We start from the raw sequence: 24070 nt of genomic DNA, 5'->3' as shown, positions 1-24070 counted from the left end.
TGAATCTTCCAACACGTCTAGCTAGGGCAAGCATTTTCTTCTTTAAATTTACATACAATAAAATGAATAAATTTTAAATGTTTGGTTAGATACGTTTCAATAATTGTATACACTTACCTAAATCAAGATACAGAACATTTCCAACGTGCCTGAAAGTTTCCTCCTACCACTGTTCAATTAAATATCCCAACACCCCGATCCTAGGCAACCACTGTTTTGATTTCTATCACTATTGTGATCAGTTTTGCCAGTTTTTGGTCTTCATAGAAATGTAATCATGCAGTAAGTACTCCGTTGTGTCTGTCTTCTTTTGTTCAATATAATGTTGGTGTTGTTATTGTTGTTTTTGAGATTATCTCAGTCACATAGTTATGTGTCTCCAGAGTTAATTCCTTTTTATTATTGAGTAATATTTCATAGAATGAATAGACCACAATTTGTTGATCTGTAATCCCATTAATGACATTTGGACTGTTTCCAGATTGGCTATTTTGACCAAAGTGCCTATAAATATTCTTGTACAATTCTTTTTGTGGGTATTTATCTTCCTCTCTTTTGGGTAAAACCCAATGTAGAATTGCTGAGTTATAAAGTATGTTATATTTAACTTTATAAGAAACTGCCAAACAGTTCTCCAAAGTTGTTATCCGATTTTACATTCCTATCAACAATCTATGTGCCTTCCAGTTGTTTCATATCCTCACCTTCATTTGATGTTAGGCATTCTAGTGGGTGTAAACTGATATCTCATTGTGGTTTTATTTTACAATCCTTTAATGACTAATCAAGCTGAGCACCTTTCCATGTGCTTATTGGCCATTTGTACATCTTCTGTTGTGATGTGTCTATTCAAGCCTCTTGCGGGGTGACTACTATTAATTCCATTTTACAGATAAGAAAATTGAGACTCAGAAGTCAAGTGACTTGCCAAAGATTCACAGCTAACAAGTAACAAACCCAAGTCTTTTTATTCACATCTCCTGGCTCTAACTGGTATCTCATTTGCAATATATGGACTTTTTCCTACAATGGATCTTTGGCCTTGGCTTACCTCTGCAATGTTCTATAACACCCTGAACCTCAGGGTCTGTTAGACGAAGGTACTGTAGAAAAAGGTATAGACATGGAGGAAAGAAGAGGAAAATGATTTTAGGTTAACTGACAGCAACAGTATTCTTTTTCAAACAGACTTCAAAACCAATTCACTTTAATTCTTGGGGCCTTGTGTGATGCCTGATGCCATCTCAGGCCAGAATCTACTCTCAGTCTCAGTTACTCAGTGCTGCCAAGCTCAAAATAAACTCTTCTTGTTCAAGGGCAAATGTGTTCCACTGGGCTACATGGAACTCTCTTCAGCCTATTTGGTTTTAATTCAATCAGTTAAAACAGCCACGGTTTCTCCTATCCATATGTCACATTGCACTAAATTAATGTTTGGTTGATGAAGTGTAAATGCTCCTATGTGCTTGATTTTCTCACTTATACATGTGGAGAAGACGGTGAATATACTCTGTGTGTGTGTGTTTTCTTTGAGAAGTAAATGCATTTTGGAGGTAGACTGTCATGGAAAATCCTTCCTTTTCCTTGATACTGAAGGTAAATTACTGAAGGAGCAGTGAGAATGAATAACTAGCTCTGGTTGTATTTGATACACTGAGTTTGAGTGTTGAAGATCTGAGAACTAAGGGAAACTTTTGTGAACTCTCTTTCAAACCAAGAGGAGCCTATCCTAACTAGATTGGCAGCACAGACGGAAGGCGCCTGTTGCAGTCCTTTTAATCCTCTCCGAAGCAAAGTCTTGGATTTTTCCCCCAAATAATGAATGAAGTGAATAAGCCATTGAGCCTCTAATTCCATTCAATGCCTTTGCTCTCCTGCGAGGTGTATCCGGTAGGTCTGACAATGCCATAGAATTACATTGAGTACTTGGCATATGCAGTCCTTGAAAAAGCTCTGCTGAGCAATCTTACAAAGTGGCCAGAGCACCCCATTCAGCCTCTCCCATGTCTGCTCTCATGGGAGTTCAGAGTCTGGGACAGAGTGAAGAAAGGGAAGTGGAACAGAAGTCTAAAGACAGAAGTAGGCCAGGAATAAGAGGGCTGTGCCAATGTCTGTAAGGGGAAGACTGCAATAATAGAGATGAGGCTAAAATTTAATGAGATGAATCTTTAAAGCTTTCTTAAAAAGTATTATTACAACTTCTTTAACTTTCTTTTTATTTCTTCCTCTGTTTTTCTTTCTTCTCTAATTCATTAAATGCCTTTTTGCTGCTGTGTGCTTTTAGGTCAGATGCTTCCAACATTTGTACAGCAAACTTGGTCTGGCATTTTTAGAAGAAAAGTGGAAGATGTTTTTCCTTTCAGCTAAGAGTAATTTTAATGGGTAACATGGCATTTACAGTCCAGTCTTTAAGTGACAGTGTAGACTGCCTTTATAATTGCTGGTTCCCATCGCACAGCTACAGGTCTTCATTATATTTGAATGCGCACATACAGTTAACTTCCTCACTTCTCCTTTGCCTTAGTATTTTGAATTCTCACTGTGATTAATTACAAAGAATTCCCTCTTCTATACTAAGGTTTGATGTCATGAAGTTATAGAGTTAAACTATTTGTCAAATTGGTGAGGTATTTCTTGTGGGGGTAGGCAGGTGAGCAATTTGGCAGGAGACTGGATCCCAAGCCAGCAACACAAATATCATCTAAGGAACTCTCAGGCTGCAAAGCAAATGGAGAAAGAAAACCTGGAAAAGAGGGAAGGCCTCTTTAGAGATTTATTTATTTATCAGTTAACCGAGGGTAAGAGGACCCTTTCTGAAATTTGGTCTTAGGGGCCTAGAATTCAACTTAAACCTGGACTCAAACTCCAAACAGAAATATTCCTGGAAGAGTTTATGAAAACCCATTTTGGTTGGCACTCAAGAGAAAAAAATAAATGAGAGTGGAGAGAGGAGAATGTTCTCCATGGCTTGACTGACCACCAAAACTATCCAGATTACTCATGCAAATCACTACCCACTGAGTGGGGCCACCTAGGGTACTCCAAGGATCAAATGCTCTTATGCAATATGGTAAGCACGTAAAAAGCATCAGTCTCACCAGCAGAAACATCTTGTTGGCTTTATCCAAAGAAAACACGAATAGATATAGTTCTATGAATGAGTGAGGCACGTCTACATTAGTTTTCCTTTTTTTAAAGAAACAGTCCTGATAAATAACACGTTTAAACCAGATTTTTCATTGCACTCTAGGGAAAGAGAGGTCACATACATTGGTTCTGAAGTATCAGAACATATGTCCAATACAAACCAAAAGTAGCTGGGCAGAAAAAAAGCATTTTGTCTTTGTGGCAGAGATACTCTTTTATGTGCTAAGTGCTCTGCTAGCCTTTTGTTACCATAGCATGTTAGAGCTGGAAGTGGCCTTTGAGATCATCTAGTTCAACCCTTCAATTAATAGAGAAGGAGGCTAAAAGTACAAAACAAAAAACAAACAAAAAAACAAAAAAACCCACAGGGGAATCTTGAGAAGATTCCAGTTGACATCAAGAGACACTACATATCAACCTGCTTAGGCCCTTCTGCAGAAGGGAACAACTCAGCCTGCCTTCATCTTTGACATCAAGGAAAGGTGTAAATCCCACCCACGTAGTTAATGCTCTCTTGCTGGACTGCTGCTTATTTTGAAGTTAACAAAGGCAAAGGAAGCCCATTGTGAAATGTTTGTTTGGAGGACCAGAATCTAAACATACACTCCTTGTCATGGTCATTTTTTTAAAAAGAAGATGACAGATTGAAGCCACAGGAGAGGGGAGACTCCAGCCATGCCAGGAATAAGAGGATGCTTTTTCTGGTTTGTTGTTGTTATTGTTGTTTTCCATGTGCTTCTAGGGATATCAGATTTATCACCATGGCTGGGGTCAGGGCTGAGAATGTGGTGGACAACATGACGACAATTTCCTTCCTGGTGTGTCCCTGAATGGCCAGAAGAGTCAATAAATACATAATCAGGCAATCTACAGCTGCACTGTCACTGCTGACAACTTCATTATGCCTGTGATATTCAGCTGGGTAATTCATTTCCCGAGCATGGCAATATCTCCTGATATGCCTAATGGGTTGAATGTAATTTTGTAAGCTTTTGAAGATGAATGTCTCCCCTTGTGCTTAGCTTTGCCCTAATATGGGAAACAATGATAGCCACCATTAGGAAACAGCATTGTAGTGCTCGGCTTTTAAGCACAGGTTGGGTCTCTAAACCACAAAGGCAGGAAGCATTAGTGATTGGAATGATACACTAGATGTGGGTCACTTAATGTCCCTTGTAACAGCTTTTTTGCCTCTCTCTGCATTTAACCTTCATATGGCCAGGGCATTCTACAAAATAAGGTGGCCTTGCCAAGGATATAAAATCAGTTAATTAATGGTTCCGGGAATGGGCTGGGCTTTGGCATGATATGCCTACAGTCGCTTACCAATGCTATCCAGAAATGGAAGAACTAGATGAGAAACAAGAAATGTGACCCATGTGTAGTATCCAACACCCAAGCTGCAATTTTTCTTTAAACCTAGGGACAAAGTATAAAATGCATTCCTCTGAGTTCTCTTTAATTCAGTTCAATTAAATACAGATGTATTGAACATCATCTACCATGCACAGGGCTCCAATCCTTGAGCTGACAGGCAAATTCAAAGGTTAGTGAGACCTGAATCTTGCCTTCATGGAGATCTCAATCCAGTCAAGAAAGCAGAGTCCCAAGTAACTCTAACAAAGTTAGACTTTGCTGAGAACACTAACATAGTTACGAAGACTACAGTGAGAGAAGAGAAAGACGTTCACACCATTTGGGAACATAAAAGAGCATTAATATGCAGTCTCTGCAGCCTTCTATCTTCATCCACCAGCCAATCTGAATTCTTCTGAGAGAATCTGGTCTCCTCAGAATCTTACTTGAGTCAACCTAGTTGAGAGTTAGGACTCCCCATCTTATCTGATTTCCAAGTGCTTTTTGGTCGTCAATGATAATGATCAGTTCCAAGTATCCCAAATGAAAATGGACAAGTCAACACAAAGACAGGTCTAAGAATCTTTCAGCTTATCCTTTTATCTCCCACTGCACTTGTTTTCTTGGCTTTATAAAAGCAAATTTGAGCTGGTCCGGTGGTGTAGTGGTTAAGTCCAGTGCGCTCACTTCAGCAGCCCGGGTTCGTGGGTTTAGATCCCGGGCAGGGACCTACACACTGCTCATCAAGCCATGCTGTGCCAGGGTCCCACATACAAAATAGAGGAAGATTGGCACAGAAGGTTAGCTCAACCTTCTTCACAAAACAAACAAACAAAAAGTAAATCCTACTAGGCAGACTCATTGATAGCTAGAAAATAGAGACAGATTCTGTGCTAATGCTTTTAACTACAGATATTTTTGATATTAAGATTTTCTCTACAAAAAAGGAGGAGGAAGAATACATAGGAATAGGAGGAAGAGTCTGCCTAAAATTCAGCAGTCATTTATCCTTTAGTATTTTGGCTCATCAGCTTGACCACTTTGACTTGTATATTGAGCCCTTACCTATCTTGTGGACTCCAGTTTTCATGCATCCTGCTGAGGATTCAGATGGTTTGATGGGTAGGTTTACATGCACGTAGGGTTTTGAAACCACATTGAAACCATGCAGTCTGCCAGTTACTTTTTACCTGGATTTGAAGAAACTCTTTCTCTGAATTATGATTGTATGAGTCATCAAATCCTAGGGCATTAACAATTTCATTTTTAAATTATTTGAGAATTCTGCAGAACGTTTTTAAAGTAAGTGAAGACACAAAAATCTTTGGCTTTAAGTTGCAAACAAAACAACTCCCCAGAGAAATGGCCAAAATGAATGTTGTGAATGAAAAGGGGTCCCAATATCTCTGTGATGGCTCATTGTCCTCTCCCACAACCCCTCTACAGTCCAAATCTCACTATACAGAGGCATGATCAAGATCTAGTTAGCAACGCATTTATTGTAAATGCTATTCCTTCTGATAAAATCCAGTGCATCAAAGAATGTAGATGGCCTTGGGGATAGTTGTAAGGAGAAGTGACCTGTGCTAATTCCTCTCGGAGAGATTTAGGTGAATACTGCCACCTATTGATAGGTGAAACAAATGTCACAAATTCCTACTGTGAACTGACACTGTGCTAATGCTTAACAGAACAGATCTCATTACTTGGTTGGCCAAAACATTTTAACAGCCTAAGTTCATAATTCTTCACATATTTGTGATGAAAAATAAGTGTGTTATACCAATTTAAGACAACTCACAAATTGTATTTCTGGTAAGAGGCAAAGAAGTAAAGTACAAATGCCACAAGCTTTGCAGTCAGAGATCTGGGTTTGAATCTCAGCTCAGCTCCTTAATGTACATATACAACTTAACTAATCTTTCTGAACCTCATTTTCCTCATCAATAAAAAGCAGATACTCCTCTTTGTAGGGTGTGAGAATTCAGTGATATTGCTGCATGACACACAGGAGGTGTTTGATAAAGGGCAGCATTTATTATTATTTTTCAACCAAGCTATTAAAAGTAACTATTTGTGATGCAATGATTGCTAATATGACAAACCACATTATGTATCAGACTCTGGTGAACTCTCCTGTGCAGTTCAATTATGCTTTGGCAATGCTACTTGTCTAGTATAGTATCTTTGACATCCAGAATTAGGACAGTGTGAACATAAATATTAGAACTTTAAGTGTGCCAATTGAGAAAATGAGGATAAATGGGCTTCATTACCAAACGTCTCCTGACTGCCCTAGAGGATATATGGGGCTGAGCAGATAAAGAATTACGATAAACCTTAGGAGCTGTGTATAAATGGGGCTTTGTGACCTGCTGGATAAGGCTGAGACTTAGAGGCAGACCTAGGAGGTTCACATTCCTTCCCCGGCACGGTGTGGGGGTCCTGGGCTCAGACAGACAATAGGGGATTCATAGCTCGAGAATTCTAATGATGACTGAAAGGAGGGCGGCAGCCAGAACAAGAAGACTTTTCAGAAGCACGGACCCTGATTATCACATCGGTGCTACAGCCTGGCGAGAGGCTGCTGAGAGGCGGGTGGTATGAAGCCGTTCTTGGAAAGCTTTCAGTGAAGTGCTTGTAACCTCCTTAAGAGAATCCCATTTCTCAAAAATGCAACACTGGAAAATCTCACATGATTAGTTCAGATAAACACTCTGTCATCAAATCACACTAGAAGTCATACGGACCATCTCTTTTTGAAGAGTCTTTTTGAATGTCATGAATCTAGTCTCCAAGACTTAGAGAAAAAAATCCAAAAGAAGGTTTCTCAGGATATTTTGGGACCTTTACTTTTAGTCTGAAAGGTCAACTGGTGCTTAAAACAAAATAATCAAGAAATACCATGCCTATGAACAGTCTGCCCCTTTTGAAAAGGTCTGCTTTGGATTGAATAGCCAATGCCCTCCCCCACCACTTTTTCTTTTTCTTTGGGGCTTAGAAATTGAGAGGGAGGAGATGGCAGAGTTTCACATTCATTACTAACAACTTTGCACATAATAAGCATGTTCAGATACACCCTGGGGTGTTAGTTTTCTTTTCTTATTTTCTGTCTTTTTTTTAGCAGCTTTTGATAAGTAGCACATTTTATTTTTGAAAAAAGAATCGGAGCGTTATTGAGCAGCCGCGCCCTAAGGAAGGTCAGGAGATTAGGGAGCGGAAGTAGGCTGGCCAGACTCTGCTGACCACAGTAAGGGACTGCCGCTTTCTTCCCATAATTTAATTTTGAGACTCCGATGAAAAGGCACCCCCTTAAAAAAATCTTGGCTGAAAAAAAATGAGTGAAAAATTCTTAGAAAATGGTCATCAAAAAGTGATCAATTTAAATTTACGTCTCACAAACAAACCACATGGAACTAACCGCAGGGCAGACATGCATTTTCAGTGATATATGGACATTCTTAAAATATGGGCATGATTTTGCAGGAGAGAGTGGACATTAGTAGCTTCTGATGTTGGTAGGCTTTCGCCTAGTTTCACAAGTATTCTGAACGTTGCACTTCACAAATTAGAGAACAAAATACTAAGAGGAACCTTTGAATTTAACTGACCCAACTCCCTCATTTTACAAGTAGGAAAACTGAGACCTAGTAATAGAAAGTAACTTGCCCAAGGTCACACAGCTGGTGAGGAGTAGCTTGAGGACACAAGCTCAAACTCCTCATCCCAAACCAAGGTTCTTTCTAATGAGCTAAATGGCTCCAAGATGGGAAATTGCAAACCCTCACATTTAACTGAGAAGTCCTCTTTCTAGGGAAACTCTACACCCATTCTCCTGTAAATGGCCCTGAGTGTTGCTTCATGGGTCACAGCCTGAACTGACTTCTTGAGATGCTACTGAACTGCTTCTTCAAACCAGTCCAGGCACATTCATGAGGCTCCAAGGACTCAGTCTCCTGCCTTTTTCTCTGTCTTCAAAAGGTACACAGTCCCTGACATCAATGCCTAAATTATCTCTATGTTTGTGTACTGGGATGTACTGATGTCACCATCATCTGCCATCATACAGGTTAAAACTTTAAAAGTCATCTTCAGCTTCTTTCTCACTCTCTCTCACTTCCTCCCCTACTCTCACCTGTACTGTTGACAAGTCCTATAAGTTCTACCTCCAAAATGTGTCCCATGTTTATCTCCTAATTTCCATTTTCACAGGCCCTCACTATCAGTGTTTTCCTGCTTCTAGGTTCTTACCACTTCAGTTCATGGTCCCCAATGGCTAGACCAGAGGAATCTTAATCAGCTGCGCTGACATTCTCCTGCTCAAATCCTTGTCACCTACAGGATAAAGTCCAAACTCTTCAACATAGCATTCGAGTGCTCCCCAATCTAGCCTCAGCCTACTTTTGGAGACTGAATTCCATTAGATGCTCCCATCATGATTTACTTCAGCCCAACTGGACTACCTGTTATTCCTCAAATGTTCTAGGAATTCTGTGCATTGATTCCATTCCCTTCTCTTTTTTTCAACCTCTAGATGTCTTCATTCCTCCAGATTCAGTTCAAAAGCAACCTTTTCCATGAGTCTTCCCTAAGCATCCAGAGGAAATAATAATTCTTTTGTGATCCCTTAGCATATTGCTCATACTTTTTTTATGGCACTTATTTAATTCTTCGCTGTATTATAATAAGCTGCATCTCTCTCACTAAATAGATCTTTTATCTTTGAAAAGATGCCTCATTCATCTTTGTACCCCTCCTCATAGTGATTCAACCAATGCCTTGCATATAATAAGTACTTTCCTTTCTTATTTATTGAGCAGTAAGTGCTGCAAGATACTGGGCCCGGCAGTGTGCCGGCTGGAGGGGGAAGATACAAAATAACTAAAATGCAATCCCTGTCTTCAAAGGAGCTTTAATCAGTGAGACATGTTCAGGAATAACCTAAGCAAGTGAACTAACTGTGGGGGTGGAATTGGGTGGAGGGGAAGTGCTGAGTATGGAACAAACATTCTCAGTGTTCCAAATGAGAACACTGGTATTATGATATGGAGGGTGGGGTACTGGGGGAGGGGTGGAGGGAAAGAAACGGCAACGCTCCTTTTAAATCATATCTCTGTGCTGTAGTCATTATTAGAGTCCTGTCTACGTCTCGCCAATCCAACCTATCCTTCTCCTAATACCAAAGTAATCTTCCTAAAGCAAGACTCTGATCGTTTAACTCCCTGTTCAAATGTTTGCTGTTGAATGAATCAAGCATCAGATAATTGCAGGCTTATGCTAGGAGTTATGGAGAATACCGGTTTGTAGAGATGAGACGAACTCCAGGAAACAGCTGGAGAACAAAAAGCAAGAACATGCTGTAAAAGTGCCGGGGGTGGAGGACAAAATAAGTGTGCGATCAGTATGGGCTGAGATTAATTGCGAAGGAATAATTGGAGGAGGCAAGCATTCAATGGATGGCCACTTAGAAGGAAAAATTAGACGTACTAAGTGAAGTTTAGGGTTTCTTTCAATTCTCAGATCCAAGTTATTCTTTGAGATGGTTTACTCATTCATTCAACAAATACATGCTAAGCACTTCAACAAACATTCACTAAATATTTATTGAATGCCTTCTATGTGGTAGGAATTCTGCTAGACACTAGAAATAAGGCAGTGAATAAGAGACTTTGCACTTAAACTCTTACAGTATAATGGGAATGACTGATGTTAAATAAGTAAGAGCAACAAAATCTGATGGATATAATGATGGGAGGGTATAAGGTACTATAGGACCTAAAGCAGGGACCCTAACAGCACAGGGGCTAGAAAAATGTCCCAGAGTGGTGATGTTTAAGCCAAGACTCTAAGACTGTACATGAGTTAGCCAGACAAAAGTGGCTGACATTCAGACAGAAGAATATCATACGCAAAATTCTGGAGTTAAGAGAGGGTATGGCATTTCCAAGGAACTGAAAGACATTCCAAAAGGCTATATAGCATGGAGGGCAAGAAGGAAGGTGGCAAGAAATTAGGCTAGACAGGTGGGCAGAGCCAAATTATAGAGAATTTTGCTAAAGTATCGCAGGAATTTATACTTCACAGATAGGCTTTTGGTAAAGTTAAAGTATTTGGCACAGTGTATCTAACCTACTAAGTACTTAATAAACGTCTATTGAAGAGTGGCTTAATGAATGAATGGATGAATGAATGGATCTCCTTTGCAATGGACACGGACTCATGAAATGACTCAGACTTGACCATTTGCTCCAGAAAGCAATGCCACTATCACAGGAGGCATTGTCCCCTTAGGTTTACATAGCAGATGGAACTCATGACCCCTGTGAGGTAGCCCCTAACCTTAGTAAAATTGCTCAGAGTCACCTGACTTACCCCAGGAGACGGAATTTAAGTAAATCTGCATTGAAGTCAAAGTTTTTCTAGAGATAAGGGTAAAGTTTTACCTGGCAATCATTTAGGCTTAAACTGGAAAAGGGTAGTCTGACTCTTTCTTAATCCTTGATGAAAAAATAGCCTTCTGAACCTCGAGGGTATGAATATTCCCAAATTAGATCATTTGTAGCAAAGCTTCCACAGACAAATAAATCCAAGGAGAGAAAAAGAGAAAAAATGTTCCAAAGGGAGATATTGCCTTTCGAACAAGAGAAGTAAAAGACAATTGTGAAAAGCTAAACTGAACTCTTCCTTTGTACACCCAGGTTTTATGAGTCACTTAGCCTTGCCTCAAATTCCAGCTCCAGAACAGCCACCTGTTGGGACCAGTGAGCTGCCAGGGTGAGAGCTGTCTTTAGAAACGGGGAAATTTTCAGGAATACAAGATCCCATTCCCAGGATTCTAATTAATCACCAGGCCACAGATTAACACTCCACCCTCTTGTTTATAACCAAGAGACTTTCTCCTGATGTGCCACAGAGTCACATTCAAAATTTGGGAGTTGATTCGGTGCCAGGTATAAATAACAGACCAGAATCAGTGCCTAGTAAAAGGGTCCAGAATTATTTCTGAATCATCACAGCAGCTAAGCTTTCATCTGGCATACAGAGCATCTGAATAGAGCTTTAGAGAGATCCTTAATGCTGTTGCTAAGGATGTGTGTGTGCGTGCGCTCATGTGCATGTGTGTGGTATTCATATGTGTTCTCAATCAGCAATGTCTCCCCAGCATAGTAAGCAGCCTGTAAAGGTCACTCGCCATTTTATTTCAGCAAGAAACATGAAAAATGCCTACATAAGCAGCTTTCTAGGAAATCCATTCTGTGTGTCTTACTAGTCATGTAAAGCACAACAACGTGAAAGGAGCCAGGTGCACCCATACTTGCTGGCGTGGAGGAAGCACTGGAACCTTCCTCCTAAGACTGAGCATTTTGGTGTCCTAAGTCCCAGGTCTGCTGACTACTTTCTCAGAACCTCCTCAGACAAAAGCTCGAGCATTGGTTGTGCAGCCGTGACAGGACTGGGAACTTTCTTAAGATGCCCCTTGCTCCTGCTGGGAGCCTGTAAAGGATTGCACAGGTGTCTCGAGGTGAAGGGATGTGGCTGCCACCTGTGTGCTTCTGGTCTCAGGCAGCTGTTGGAATAAAGGGGTGCCTGGTCCCAGGAGAGCTGTAGATCATTTGCAGTCACAGAATGCTGGATGAGCTCTTGAAAGCCAGACGATATTTCTTTCCCTGCAGTTGGTATAGTACCAAGCTAAGTGGCTGCCTCGCTGCCCCTTTGCTCACCCTTGAGTGACAGTCGGTACCAATTCAGTCTTGTTTGCCATGAAGCTTGCTGTCCCTGAATGCCGCTCCTTATGGACCTCACAGATACAATAGGCTAAAGACATACTGAAGTCACGGCATCCTTTTACTATACGCATGAGAGCTTGAGAAATCAAGCCTTCCCGAGGCTGCAGTCCCAAGAATATACTACACCTAGATTCGGAGCCAAGCAGTTTCCCTCTCCCCTTCTCTCCCTGTACGTCATTTGCTCTTTTATTTTGCTTTAAGAGTAGCTTAGTGATCATGGACTTCGGCTCTTGCCTGTAGTGATCCTGTTCGCATTTTATTCTTTACACAGAATAGGAAGGAGGTTTGCTTGCTTTGCGCAGAGGCTGAGCTACAGGAGAAAGCAAAGCCAATGTGATTTATTGAATGAAAGCACTGGACAATTACCAACAACTTGTTCCTCTGCTGCCTCGAGCAACCTAAACTGGTAAGTCAAATTGACTGTTGTCTTTCTTCATGTGAACGTGGAGCTTTCTTAGTCACTGATTATTTTTAAGTATGTATGTGTTGCTGCAGTTTAAATGATATAAAAAAATCTACATCTTCCAAAGTTAGCTGCAGGCAGTCCATGAAGAATGCACACAAGCACATACACAGTCGTCTGCAACAGCACATACATGTCCATGTGGAGAGGCAAGGATGGGGGTGAGGAAGCCCCATTTTTGGTAATTGGGCATTTTGATTGCAGCAAGCTTAAGGCCATTATGTGTTTGCATAATTGATTAGCATTAGCTATGAAAGATAAATTATTCTTTTCTTGTATAAGATCAATTTCCAGTTGGGTTCCTGAGTACCTACAAAATACCTGTTGGATCAGGTAAAGATGGATCCCATCATGCTGATAATCCTGACTACAAATCCAGGCATATTGCTGTCTTTAATCTAGTTTGCAGGTTTGACATGCAGAGTGGAATGCCAGCATTCTGTCTATCCTAGGTGAGAGTGCCCATAAATAACATCATGACTGTGATGTTGAGGATACCTGCCAAGGGGACACAATGGGCTTGCATGCAAACCCTTGCTTGATCCACTGCCACTTTTGCACCTGTGTTCCTTAAATCCTTTCTTTATTCCATGAAGATGTTTGGTTGGTAGGGTGCACTAGGTTTAAAGTGGGATATTGTAAATGTCCTGTTACCCGTGCTGGTCTTTGACCTAGCCAAGGCCACTGGAAGTACCACTGATAATCAAGGCTGAGTTTGCTTCTGTGCTGGGCCCTGAAAATCCCCATACTTACTTGATTTCTTCATTTCCTAAATAATATGTAAACCAACCGCTGCAGAGGGGGAAAGTGAATGGAGAAAGCTATTGCTTTTCTCACCACCATCACCAACACCACCACCACCACCACCAACACCACGACCACCAGGTCTCCTTAGTCTGTTTTTTGCCTAGCTTTTCCAAGGATTTATGGCAGCATCAATCCATCTCTGGTGGGCTCAGAGTCCATATAAATGTCATGCAGAGTTTAATGTCTTTGGTGCACTCTATCTGCAGTATATCACTGGCCATTCAGATGAAGTTGTGGCCTTAGGTGCTGACAAAGATGGATGATGTTGGAATAGTGAGCAGCATGCTTCTCTAAATAGAAACCGAAGTTAGGAAATCTGAGAGATGGGTGAAGTTTTGCCAAGTAGAAAGTATCCCCAGGCCACTCAATCACAAGAGCAGGGTCATTCTTCTATGTGATTTGGCTGTTTCACAAAAGATGGCATTCTAACAGGAAGGCGGCAGAAATGCCTGGTGGGTAGAGATGTCAGGATAGCAGGGCACTTTTGCTGGCTCACTGACTAACTATGGATCTTTAGGAAATTCCCTTGCTCTCCCTGAATCTCTATTACTCCATTCCTTCTATTCCTGATTGTTTCAAAGAAGACATGCTACACTCAAGTTAATGCATCCATGAGATACCACTTAAAGCTTTCCTGTTAAAGGGTGCAGTAGGTAAACAAGATCATTGTTCATGCACTTTAATCCAGAGACCATGCATCAGACACTCACAGATAAGAGTTTACGTGGGGATGAGGAGCGGCATGCCCTTTCCCCCATTTAAGGGATACAGAGCATTCTGAAGGAAGCATGATCACACTTAGGGGGTTAGAAGGGGAGAATAGAGCTGAAAAATGGCATTTAAAAAGAAAATAACTTCAAATTCAATTCAATAAGTCATGTAAATATTTTTTCCATATTAATCAGTAATAACTGATTTTCTATACTTATGAAGCCAAGATACCAAAGATCTTAAATGTCTTTAAACAAACAAACATGCAAGTATTTTTGAGGAATTAGTTAAATTATGAGTAGAAAACATGTATAGAACTTATGGCAAATTTCAATGTTCAAATTACGCCCATACCCACGCACACGGAATTAGCAGCTGAAAATGTACTATGATTTGAGGAGTTCTAGAAGGCTTCTTTGCCAAAAAAAATGGTCCCATCTCTAGGATTAAGGTACCTGAAATTCTTTCATCAAGGATTCAGTTAAGTATTGCTGTCTTTTATAAAATACAAATATTATTAGGAGTAATAATAAATTAAGCCACTGATATCTTATCATAAAACAATGTAATAAATGTTTTCTACCTCAGGGGAAACCCAAAGGATGTTGCATTAATATTATATTAATTCTTCTTCTTTCTATTTATTTCATACCCATCTTCAAAAACTTCCTTTACAATTATTTCACTTTTGATCAGAAAACTAAGTAGACTTTAGGACAAACTATTTCTTTTTTACAAAATGCTTAGAATAGTCAATACCATCTAGGTTTCCTCCAGGCCCTTGAGAGTCACATTGTGGAAAGCTGAACTCACTAACTTTCCCCTTTTGAATCTACTCTTCCTCTTGTATTCCTTTTTTTCTTCTTTTAGTTATTGGTGGAACTATTATATACCTAATCAACCAAGCAAAGTTCATAGAAGTTACCCTCAGTTTCCTGATTCCTTTAGCCCCTCCATCCAATCACTAACCAAGTTTGGTCCATTTACTTCCTCCATCTTTTTAATCTGTCCAGCCCCATCTCCATTGTCACATTCTGTAGTTGAAGTCCCCAGCTCTCACAGGTACATTTTCAAGAGCTTCATACTTGGTTTTCCCATGTCGCTGGTCCCACAAGACCACTGGTCCCCTTCAAACTACCCTCTGGATGCTACCAGAGTAATTCTCTAAAAACGCAAATCTCAGATTTTCTTTGAAGTTCTCTAGTGCTTCCCTGTTGCGAACCGGTCGAAATCTATTGCTCCTTATCTTGGAACAGCAACGCCCTTGATGGTCTGGCCCTGCTACCTCTCTAGGCTTCTTTCCCAAGGTCCTGGCATGGTGGATGGAAAGTACTACTGGAAATGTCAGAGCCCATAAGAGTACTATTAGGGCCCCTGCAGGCTTTGACCTACCAGTACACCATGATGTTTCACATCTCCATGTCCTAATCTGAGCTATTATACCTGGAATGCCCTTTTCTTTCATTCCTGCTAGTTGATTCATCATTCACTGTTCAAAATCCTGCTCAGGCATCACCTTCTCCAACCCATTTCCCCACCTGCCCTTCTCCCATGACCACCTCCTGTCACCCACGGAGTTAATCACTCACCCCTCTGTGCTACTTCTTGCCTTAGGCATTTAAGAGCAGTGTTTGGAGGTTAAGATCTCAGATCTAGATCCATACAGCCTGGGTTTGAATCCCAAATCTGCTCCTTAGTAGTGCCTCAATGTCTTACTATGTTAAATGGAGATAATAATAGTCCTTACTTCACAGGCTATTATGGGATTCAATGAGCTGATACATATAAAGTCATTATTCTAAATAGTGCCTGGCTCACAGAAGGTGCTATAGAAGTAAAAGCTATTATTATTATTCCTTAATTTCACATATCACTCTATTTCATCACTACATATACTTGTGTAACTATCTTCCTTGCTAGCCTATGAGCTCCTTGGGGCACAGGTAGGGTAATCAACTTGTTTCAATCTGCCTAGGACTTTCCCAGTTTTAGCACTGAAAGTCCTGCATCCTGGGAACCCCTTCTGTTCCAGGCAAACCAAGAGTTGGTCACCCTATGTTGGACTCTGTCCTTCTTACCTTTGAATCCCCAAGGTCTATCACAGGATACATAGGTTACAAAGTAGATCATCCATAAGGGTTTATTGAACTATAGAAGCAATATTAATTGTGTTTTCACATTCTCCCTCATAAACATGCTTTCCAACTTCAAAAATATGTCTTCTTGCTATGAAATCCCAGCTGACTTTTCAAAACTTATACCTAAATAACTGAATATATAATTTTTAAAAATGCACAGGAACGGGAAAGGTTGCTTCCACCCTATTATATATGATCAGTGTAATAGAATTGGCCACGCTTTAGCAATCCAAGACACATCTGTCATGTTAATAGCAGTTGGAGAATAGTGGGGGGGGGGGGGGGGCACATTTTTTTTTTTTTTAGTGACAGGCAGATTGACATCTGAAGGTCCCTAGTTCACATCACAACCGGAAGAGCAATCTTGTCCTGGTCAGAAATGTTCCCTTTGCTGAATGTATCTGTCTCCCCAGCTGTCAAGAATAGCTAGAGCTCCTGTTTCTAATATGCTTTGTCTTACAACTAGTCTTCATCCAAACTGGCTCAGGTCTTTTTTTTTTTTTAAGTATGCTTTTTGGTGAGGAAGATTGGCCCTAAGCGAACATCTGTTGCCAATCTTCCTCTTTTTTTTTTTTAAGTATGCTTTTTGGTGAGGAAGATTGGCCCTAAGCGAACATCTGTTGCCAATCTTCCTCTTTTTTTTTTTTTCTTCTCCCCAAAGCCCCAGTACATAGGTGTATATCCTAGTTGTAGGTCATTCTATTTTTTCTTTGGGATGCTGCCACAGCATGGCTTGATGAGCGGTGTGTAGGTCAGTGCCCAGGATCCAAACCAATGGACTCTGGGCCACCGAAGCAGAGTCCACGAACTTAACCACTCCGCCATGGGGCTGGCCCCTTCAGATCTTTTTTCAAAGTACAAATACGCAGAGAAAGTCCTGCAACAAAGCTCCTATGAAACAGGGACTCTGCAAGTGTCAGAACTTATAACAAGGGCAAGATCTTGCCTTCAAAATCAAGGTCTAGGAAGAAGCAGCTGACAAGCTGCCAGACCAAGCTCTCTCAGGCAGAATAATAGCAGAGTTGCTAAGAGCATGGGCTTTGGAGTCAGAATTCAAATCCTGCCTCCTCCATTTACTGGCTTTAGGATCTTGAACAAGTCACCTAACCTCTCTGGGCCTCAATTTCTTTGTTTGTAAAAAGAGGATATAATAATCGTACTGACTTTCTCATTGGGTTTTTATTACATTTTTGTCTTAGTCTGTGAAAGCAAAGCCTGAGGCAAACTCAACTGCAAATGTTCAATTGGGTATTGGGAGTTAGAAGCTCAAGGCAGCAACAGTGAAGGAAAAAGGGAAATGACTCAAGGAAGGAGCAAAAACAAATATAGGTAGGTGGTTTGTAACTGAACTAGCCAAGGCTTCACAAGAAAACAGATCTGGTTGGTTGGTTGTATGTGATAGCTTCCAAGAAGCCCTAAAAACAGTCCAGAGGGGAGAATGGAGAGGAAATTATCTGCTGGATACTTCCAGTCTCCTGTCTCTCATTGGTACAGGTTTTCCCATTTCCAGATAGTGTTACCAATCCCTCAGGGTAGCCAGGAGTGGAGCTGGAGCTTCCCTCCTTGGGTCTGGTTAGGTCAGAACTGCTGCAGCGACTGTCACAACAAGCATGATGAAGGCTACGCCAGAACCCGCCCTGCACTTGAGACAGTGGGTGGTGTTAGGAGACAGGATGATGGTGGCAGCCAAGACTCTATTTGAGTAAGTGGCCAAAGCCCAGGGAACAGGAGGTTTTGAAGTAAATCTGAGGAGACTCCACTCTCCACAGGTTATTCTTGCTATGTTGGACCTGAATTATTCAAGCTACTCTCACTCTCCTTACAGCTTGGCTCCAGGTGTATTCACAGGTCCTCCAAAAGTGTAGCAGAGATCAGGCTATAATATGTCAAATAGCAGAAGTTTTTAATTTTCATAAACTCTTATTTATCAACTTATTTTATTGTTTATGCTTTTTGTGCCTCCACTAAGAAATTATTGTCTTATTCAAGTTCACAAAGATTTTCTCCTATGTTTTCTTCTAGAAGTTTTATAATTTTAGCTTTTGCAGTTAGGTCTATGATATATTTCATTTGAAGTTGATTTTTATGTATGATATCAAGGAGCGATTGAGGTTCTTTTTTCTTATTTTGTTTTTTTTTCCATATGGATATCCCATTGTTCCAGCACTATTTGTTGAAAAAATTCTTTTTTGCTATTGAATTACCTTGACACTTTTGTCAAAAACCAATTCATCATATATGTGCAGGCTATTTCCAGGCTCTCTATTCTGTTTCATTCATCTATGTGTCTATCCTTACTCCACCGTCTTTATATAGCTATCCTTACACCAATACCACATGTCTTGATTACTGTAGCTTTATAGCAAGTCTTGAAATCAGGCAGTGTAAGTCTTCTAACTTTGTTCTTCTTCTTCAAAGTTGTTTTGGCTATTTTAGATCCTTTCCATTTTTATAAAAATTTTAGAATCAGCTTGTCAATTTCTTTAAAAAAAAGAAAGCCTGCTAGAATTTTGACTGTGATTATATTGAACTTATAGCTCAATTTGGAAGAACTAAAAACTTAACAATACTAATTCTTCTGATACAATTCATGAAGAAAGTATCTCTCTCTATTTATTTAGATCTTCAATTTCACTCATTAATGTCATATAGTTTTAAGTATACAGGTTTTGCATATATTTTATTATATTTATTCCTAAACAGATTTTCGTAGATTAGATTATTCTACAAAATTTTCATGTCATCTGCAAATGAAGACTGTCTTGTTTCTTTCCTTCCAGTCCATATGGCTTTATTTTTCTTGCCTTACCTCACTGGCTAGGATGCCCAGTACAATAGAAGGGGTAAACATTTTTGCCTTGTTTCTGATACTAGGAGGAAGTACTTGATCTTTAATCACTAAGTATAATGTTTTCTATAGATTTTTATGGATTCCCTTTACCTGATTAAGAAAGTTTCCTTATATTCATGCATGGCTTTTTTAAAAATCACAAATGGATGTTGAATATTGTCAAATGCTGCCTTTTATGCATCTATTAAGATGACCATATAGGTTTTTTTTTTTCATTTATTCTGTTAATGTAGTGAATCACATTGATGGGTGGTTGAATGTTACACTAACCTTGCTTTCCTGGAATAAATCCTGCTTGATCATGATGTATTTCTCCCTTTTGTATATTGCTAGATTTTATTTGCTAACATTTTCTTGAGGCTTTTTGCCTCTATGTTCATGAGAGACGTTGGGCGATAGCTTTCTTTTCTTGTAATGCCTTTTTTTCTGGTTTTGGTGTTAGGGCAACGCTAGCCTCAAAAATGAAGCCAATTTTTTGCAAGAATTTTGTGCAGAATTGGTATTACTTCTTCCTTAAATGTTTGAGAGACTATAACATTTAACATGACTTTTATTAAAGATTTGGGGATAAAAGAAATTGTTAAGATCCAAAAAAGGAAAATATAAAACTAGCAATTAGGGGGCCGGCTTGGCGGTGCAGAGGTTAAGTGCGCATGCACATTCTGCTTTGGCAGTCAGGGGTTCGCCAGTTCAGATCCTGGGTGCAGACATGGCACCCCTTGGCAAGCCATGCTGTGACAGGCGTCCCACATATAAAGTAGAGGAAGATGGGCACAGATGTGAGCTCAGGGCCAGTCTTCCTCAGCAAAAAGAGGAGGATTGGCAGCAGATGTTAGCTCAGGGCTAATGTTCCTCAAAACAAAACAAAACAAAACAAAAAACAAAAACTAGAAATTAGCTTTCCCATAGAGGATCTCCTCCTGGCTAACTAAAGTCTGGTCTTGTAGCCATATTGCAGAGACCAGCCCACTTGTAGTCAACAGATCTGTATCCCCTTCTCTTTGGAGCTCAGATCCCCTAAGTCTCTCTGAAGGAAGAAACGATACATCTTCTTTCTTTAGAGCAAATCCCAAGAGTTTTAATTCTTCTTATTAAAATAATACCTAACAAACTGATTCATAAATAATGGTATACCCGTACAATGGAATGCTACTCAGCAATAAAAGGTGAAGAACTATTGGTAGACATAACAATACAGATGACTCTTAAAATAATTAAGCTGAGTTAAAGAAGCCAGATAAAAAAAGAGTGCATAGTGATGATGCCATTTGTATGAAATTCTAGAAAATGAAACCTAATCTATAGCAACAGAAAGCAAACCAATAGTTGCCTGGGAACAGTGGGCCTGAAATAAATGGATGTGCAAAAAATATTCATTTAACATCCATTTATTTCAGGCACTCTGCTAAACAACTGATATGTATTATCTCATTTAAAACTTTAATATCCCTTTTAGACATGACTATTATAATTGAAATGAGGAATACTGTTAATGATGGGGAAATTGAAGCTTGGGGAAGCTAAGTAATTTGCCCAACGTCATACAGTTAATAAGTAAAAAAGCCAAAACCTGAAGTTAGATCAGCCTGATATCAAAGTTGCTACTTTTAATACTGTGTTTAAAACCACCATGACTATCTGGAGGTTGAATAATGGAATAAAATGTAATTATAGATCTCAACTTTTTGAGTCTTTCAGTGAAACTGGCTAACAAGGAATGTTCTCTGAAGAGTGATATCCCAGACTTAACACAACAAAATCAGTTTCCTGGCCAGTTCTCCTTCTAGGATTCTGTATCTATTTTACCTATCAGGCATTTCATTCAACATTTGAGTCTCTTTTTTTTCCAGTTTAATTCAATGCAAAATGCAGAGAGTACTGTTGCTATCATTTTCAAGACACTCTTATGGGTGCTATAGGGTTTGTATGATGTACTAGTAAAGTTCCCAGCAAGAATCATGTAGCACATTCAAACAGAATAACTGAGCAGAGGTTAATAAGCTTTGCACTTCTTTTGTTAAATTTATTCCTAAGTGTTTTAATCTTTGTAATGCCATATTATTGTAAATGGAATTATTTTCATAATTTTGTTTTCATTTCATTGTCTTTTAAATCAGAAAGGAAAAAAGTTATAAACAAAAGATAGACTTACATTGCCTTATATTTATATTTCCTTTTATATTTTCCTATGTGGTTTCCTTACCAATGCTCTTTCTTCATCTGGAGTTGAATCACTGTCTAGTGGCCTTTCATTTCAGCCTGAAGGACTCCCTTTAACACTTCTTGTAGGGAATGTCTGCTGTCAAATTCTCCCAGTTTTTGTTTATTTGTAAATATCCTAATTTCACCTTCATTATTGAAGGGTAATTTTGCTGGATAGAGAAGTTCTATTTGACAATCTTTTTCTTTCAGCACTTTGAATATCTCATCCCACTTCCTTCTGGCATCTATGGTTTTCTGATGAAAAATCAGCTGTAAATCTTTTTGAGGATTCATTGTGTGTAATAAGTTATTTCTTGCTTGTTGTTCTCAAGATCTTCTCTTTGTCTTTAGCTTTTGACAATTTATGATGTATCTAGGTGTAAATCCTAATTCGTGTTCATTGAGCTTTTTGTATGTGTAGGTTAATGTTTTTCATCAATTTGTGGAAATTTCTGGCCATTATTTCTGCAAATATTTTTTCTCCCCCTCTTCCTTCTCTTTCTGGGACTCCTATTATGTGTATGTTGCTACACTTTATGGTGTTCCACAGATCTCTAAGACTGTTTTTCTTTTTTCTTTTCTTTTTGCTCCTAAAACTGGATAATCTCAAATGCCTTATCTTCAAATTTGCTGATTCTTTCTGCTGCCTGCTCAAATATGATATAAAGCCCCTCTAGTGAATTTTTCATTTCAGCTAGTGTACTTTTCAACTCCAAAATTTCTATTTGGTTCTGGTTTTCTTTTATAAATTCTACCTCTTTATTTGATATTCTCTATTTGGTGAGACATCATTCACATAATTTCTTTTATTTCTTTAGACATGATTTCCTTTAATTCCTTGAATATATTTAAGATATCAAAATTAAAGGCTTTGTCTAATAAGTCCAACATTTGGACTTCTTCAGGGGCAATGTATATTGACTGCTTTATTTCCTATGAATGGGACATATTTTTTTTTGTTGGTTCTTTGTGTGTCTCATAATTTTTTGTTGAAAGCTAGTCATCTTTATATTATATGATGTGGCAAATCTAGAAATCAGATTATCCTCCCTCCTCAGGACTCACTGTTTAGTGATCTTTCAGACCTAAATCTGTAAAGTCTGTATTTTTCATCATATGTGGCCACCGAAATCTCTTCTTGGTTAGCTTAGTGGTCAGCTAATGGTTGAACAGAAATTCTTTGCATCTGTCTTTGCATCTCCTAGTGCAAGTCTCTCAGTCTTTGCAGAGTGTCTCTGTGTGCACACCTTCAATACTCATCAGGCATTTGACAGCTCTGTCTTAGTCTTCACTTCCTGCTTGCACAGAGCCTCAAAGTCAGACATAGATGAGAGCTTAGGACCTTCTCAGGTATTTTATGAGAATTCTTCCAGCTCTGGGCATGCATGTGGTTTGCTAGATCCCCAGGAATGTGTCAGAGCTTTTCAAAGTCCTCTATGGACATCTTATTCTGCAGCTTTTCCTTTTAAGCTTTTGGCTAGTCTATTGCTTGCCCCTACTCTTATCCACCACTTTAGGCAGCTGGGATGTTGAACAATTGCTAATGTTTGTTTTTGACAGATGCCCCAGAGGAAAAGGTTATTTGCACTTGGTAAGCTCCAAGTCAGATCAAATAAACAAAAGCCTTGTGAGTAGGGTCTTCCAGGGAACCACCAGAAAGCTCAAATAATGACAAGTCTCTCAAAATGGGGTTTCAAAGGAGCTCCATCACTATTCTGTACCATCTAGTGGCTGCCAGACTACTGTTTTTCACCATGAACATAGGCTGTTGGTCTTTAAGTCCACCACAGAGCTGGAGAAGATGGGGATTGAGCAAGTTAAAAACACCACAAAGCTCACTGTTCCTACTGAATTCACTTATTCAAGTGTTTGAATAAACACTGTCTGGATTGCTGCAAACCTTTGGTTAATATGCAGCATTCTGAAAAAGTTAATTCTGACAATTTTTGCTAGTGTTCCCACTGCTTTTATGGAGGAGAGGATTTTCAGAGGTCCTTACTTCACCAGTCCCACTGTCGTAGTATTATTTCTACTCTTTCTGTGAAGCGTTACTTAGGTGTACTACTTGTAAATAGCATTTTACAAATCTCAATTGGGGAGTTTTGTCTTACATTAGGAAAAGTAGAACATTTGAATGTATCATACTCAGAGATATATTCAATCTTAGCCCTACTATTTCACTTTACATCTCTCTTTATTACATTTTCTTATTTTGTTTCTTTTTTATCTTTCAATTGTTTTTCAGACTTATATTTTTTCTTCTCTTCCCTCTAGCAGTTTAAAGTTCTACTTGCTATTTCTGTTTTACTATGAGTGACTGTAAACATACACATTAAAAAATTTAAACACATTTTTCTATCAAAATAAAAACTAGTAGTATCATAAATACATAAAATCAGATTAAAAACAGTGTTTAAAACAAACAAGAAAGCTATTTAAATTATTACAATGTACTTTGCTGTCTTTGGTTTGGGAAGAAGATTTGAAGTAACCTTGATAATCACTGCTATCTATTGAGTGGCTACTATGAAACAAACACTTTACGTACCTTTCATTTGTTAATTCATATAATCTTCACAACTCTATAAGAATTCTTTTTATATACAAT

General features: G+C 39.2%; 1 protein-coding gene across 1 annotated transcript in view; it reads left to right on the top strand.

Annotated features, from left to right (window-relative positions):
- Positions 1–24070, top strand: part of ANKFN1 (ankyrin repeat and fibronectin type III domain containing 1) — a 319561-nt gene that overhangs the window by 161170 nt on the left and 134321 nt on the right. The window contains exon 3 of the mRNA XM_046677042.1: positions 12562–12696. The gene's annotated coding sequence lies outside the window, so the exon portion shown is untranslated. The remainder of the gene's footprint in view (positions 1–12561; positions 12697–24070) is intronic.

The sequence above is a fragment of the Equus quagga genome, chromosome 11 (genome assembly GCF_021613505.1).
Source record: "Equus quagga isolate Etosha38 chromosome 11, UCLA_HA_Equagga_1.0, whole genome shotgun sequence".
NCBI lineage: Eukaryota > Metazoa > Chordata > Mammalia > Perissodactyla > Equidae > Equus > Equus quagga.
This window is presented reverse-complemented; position numbering and strand designations above follow the sequence as displayed.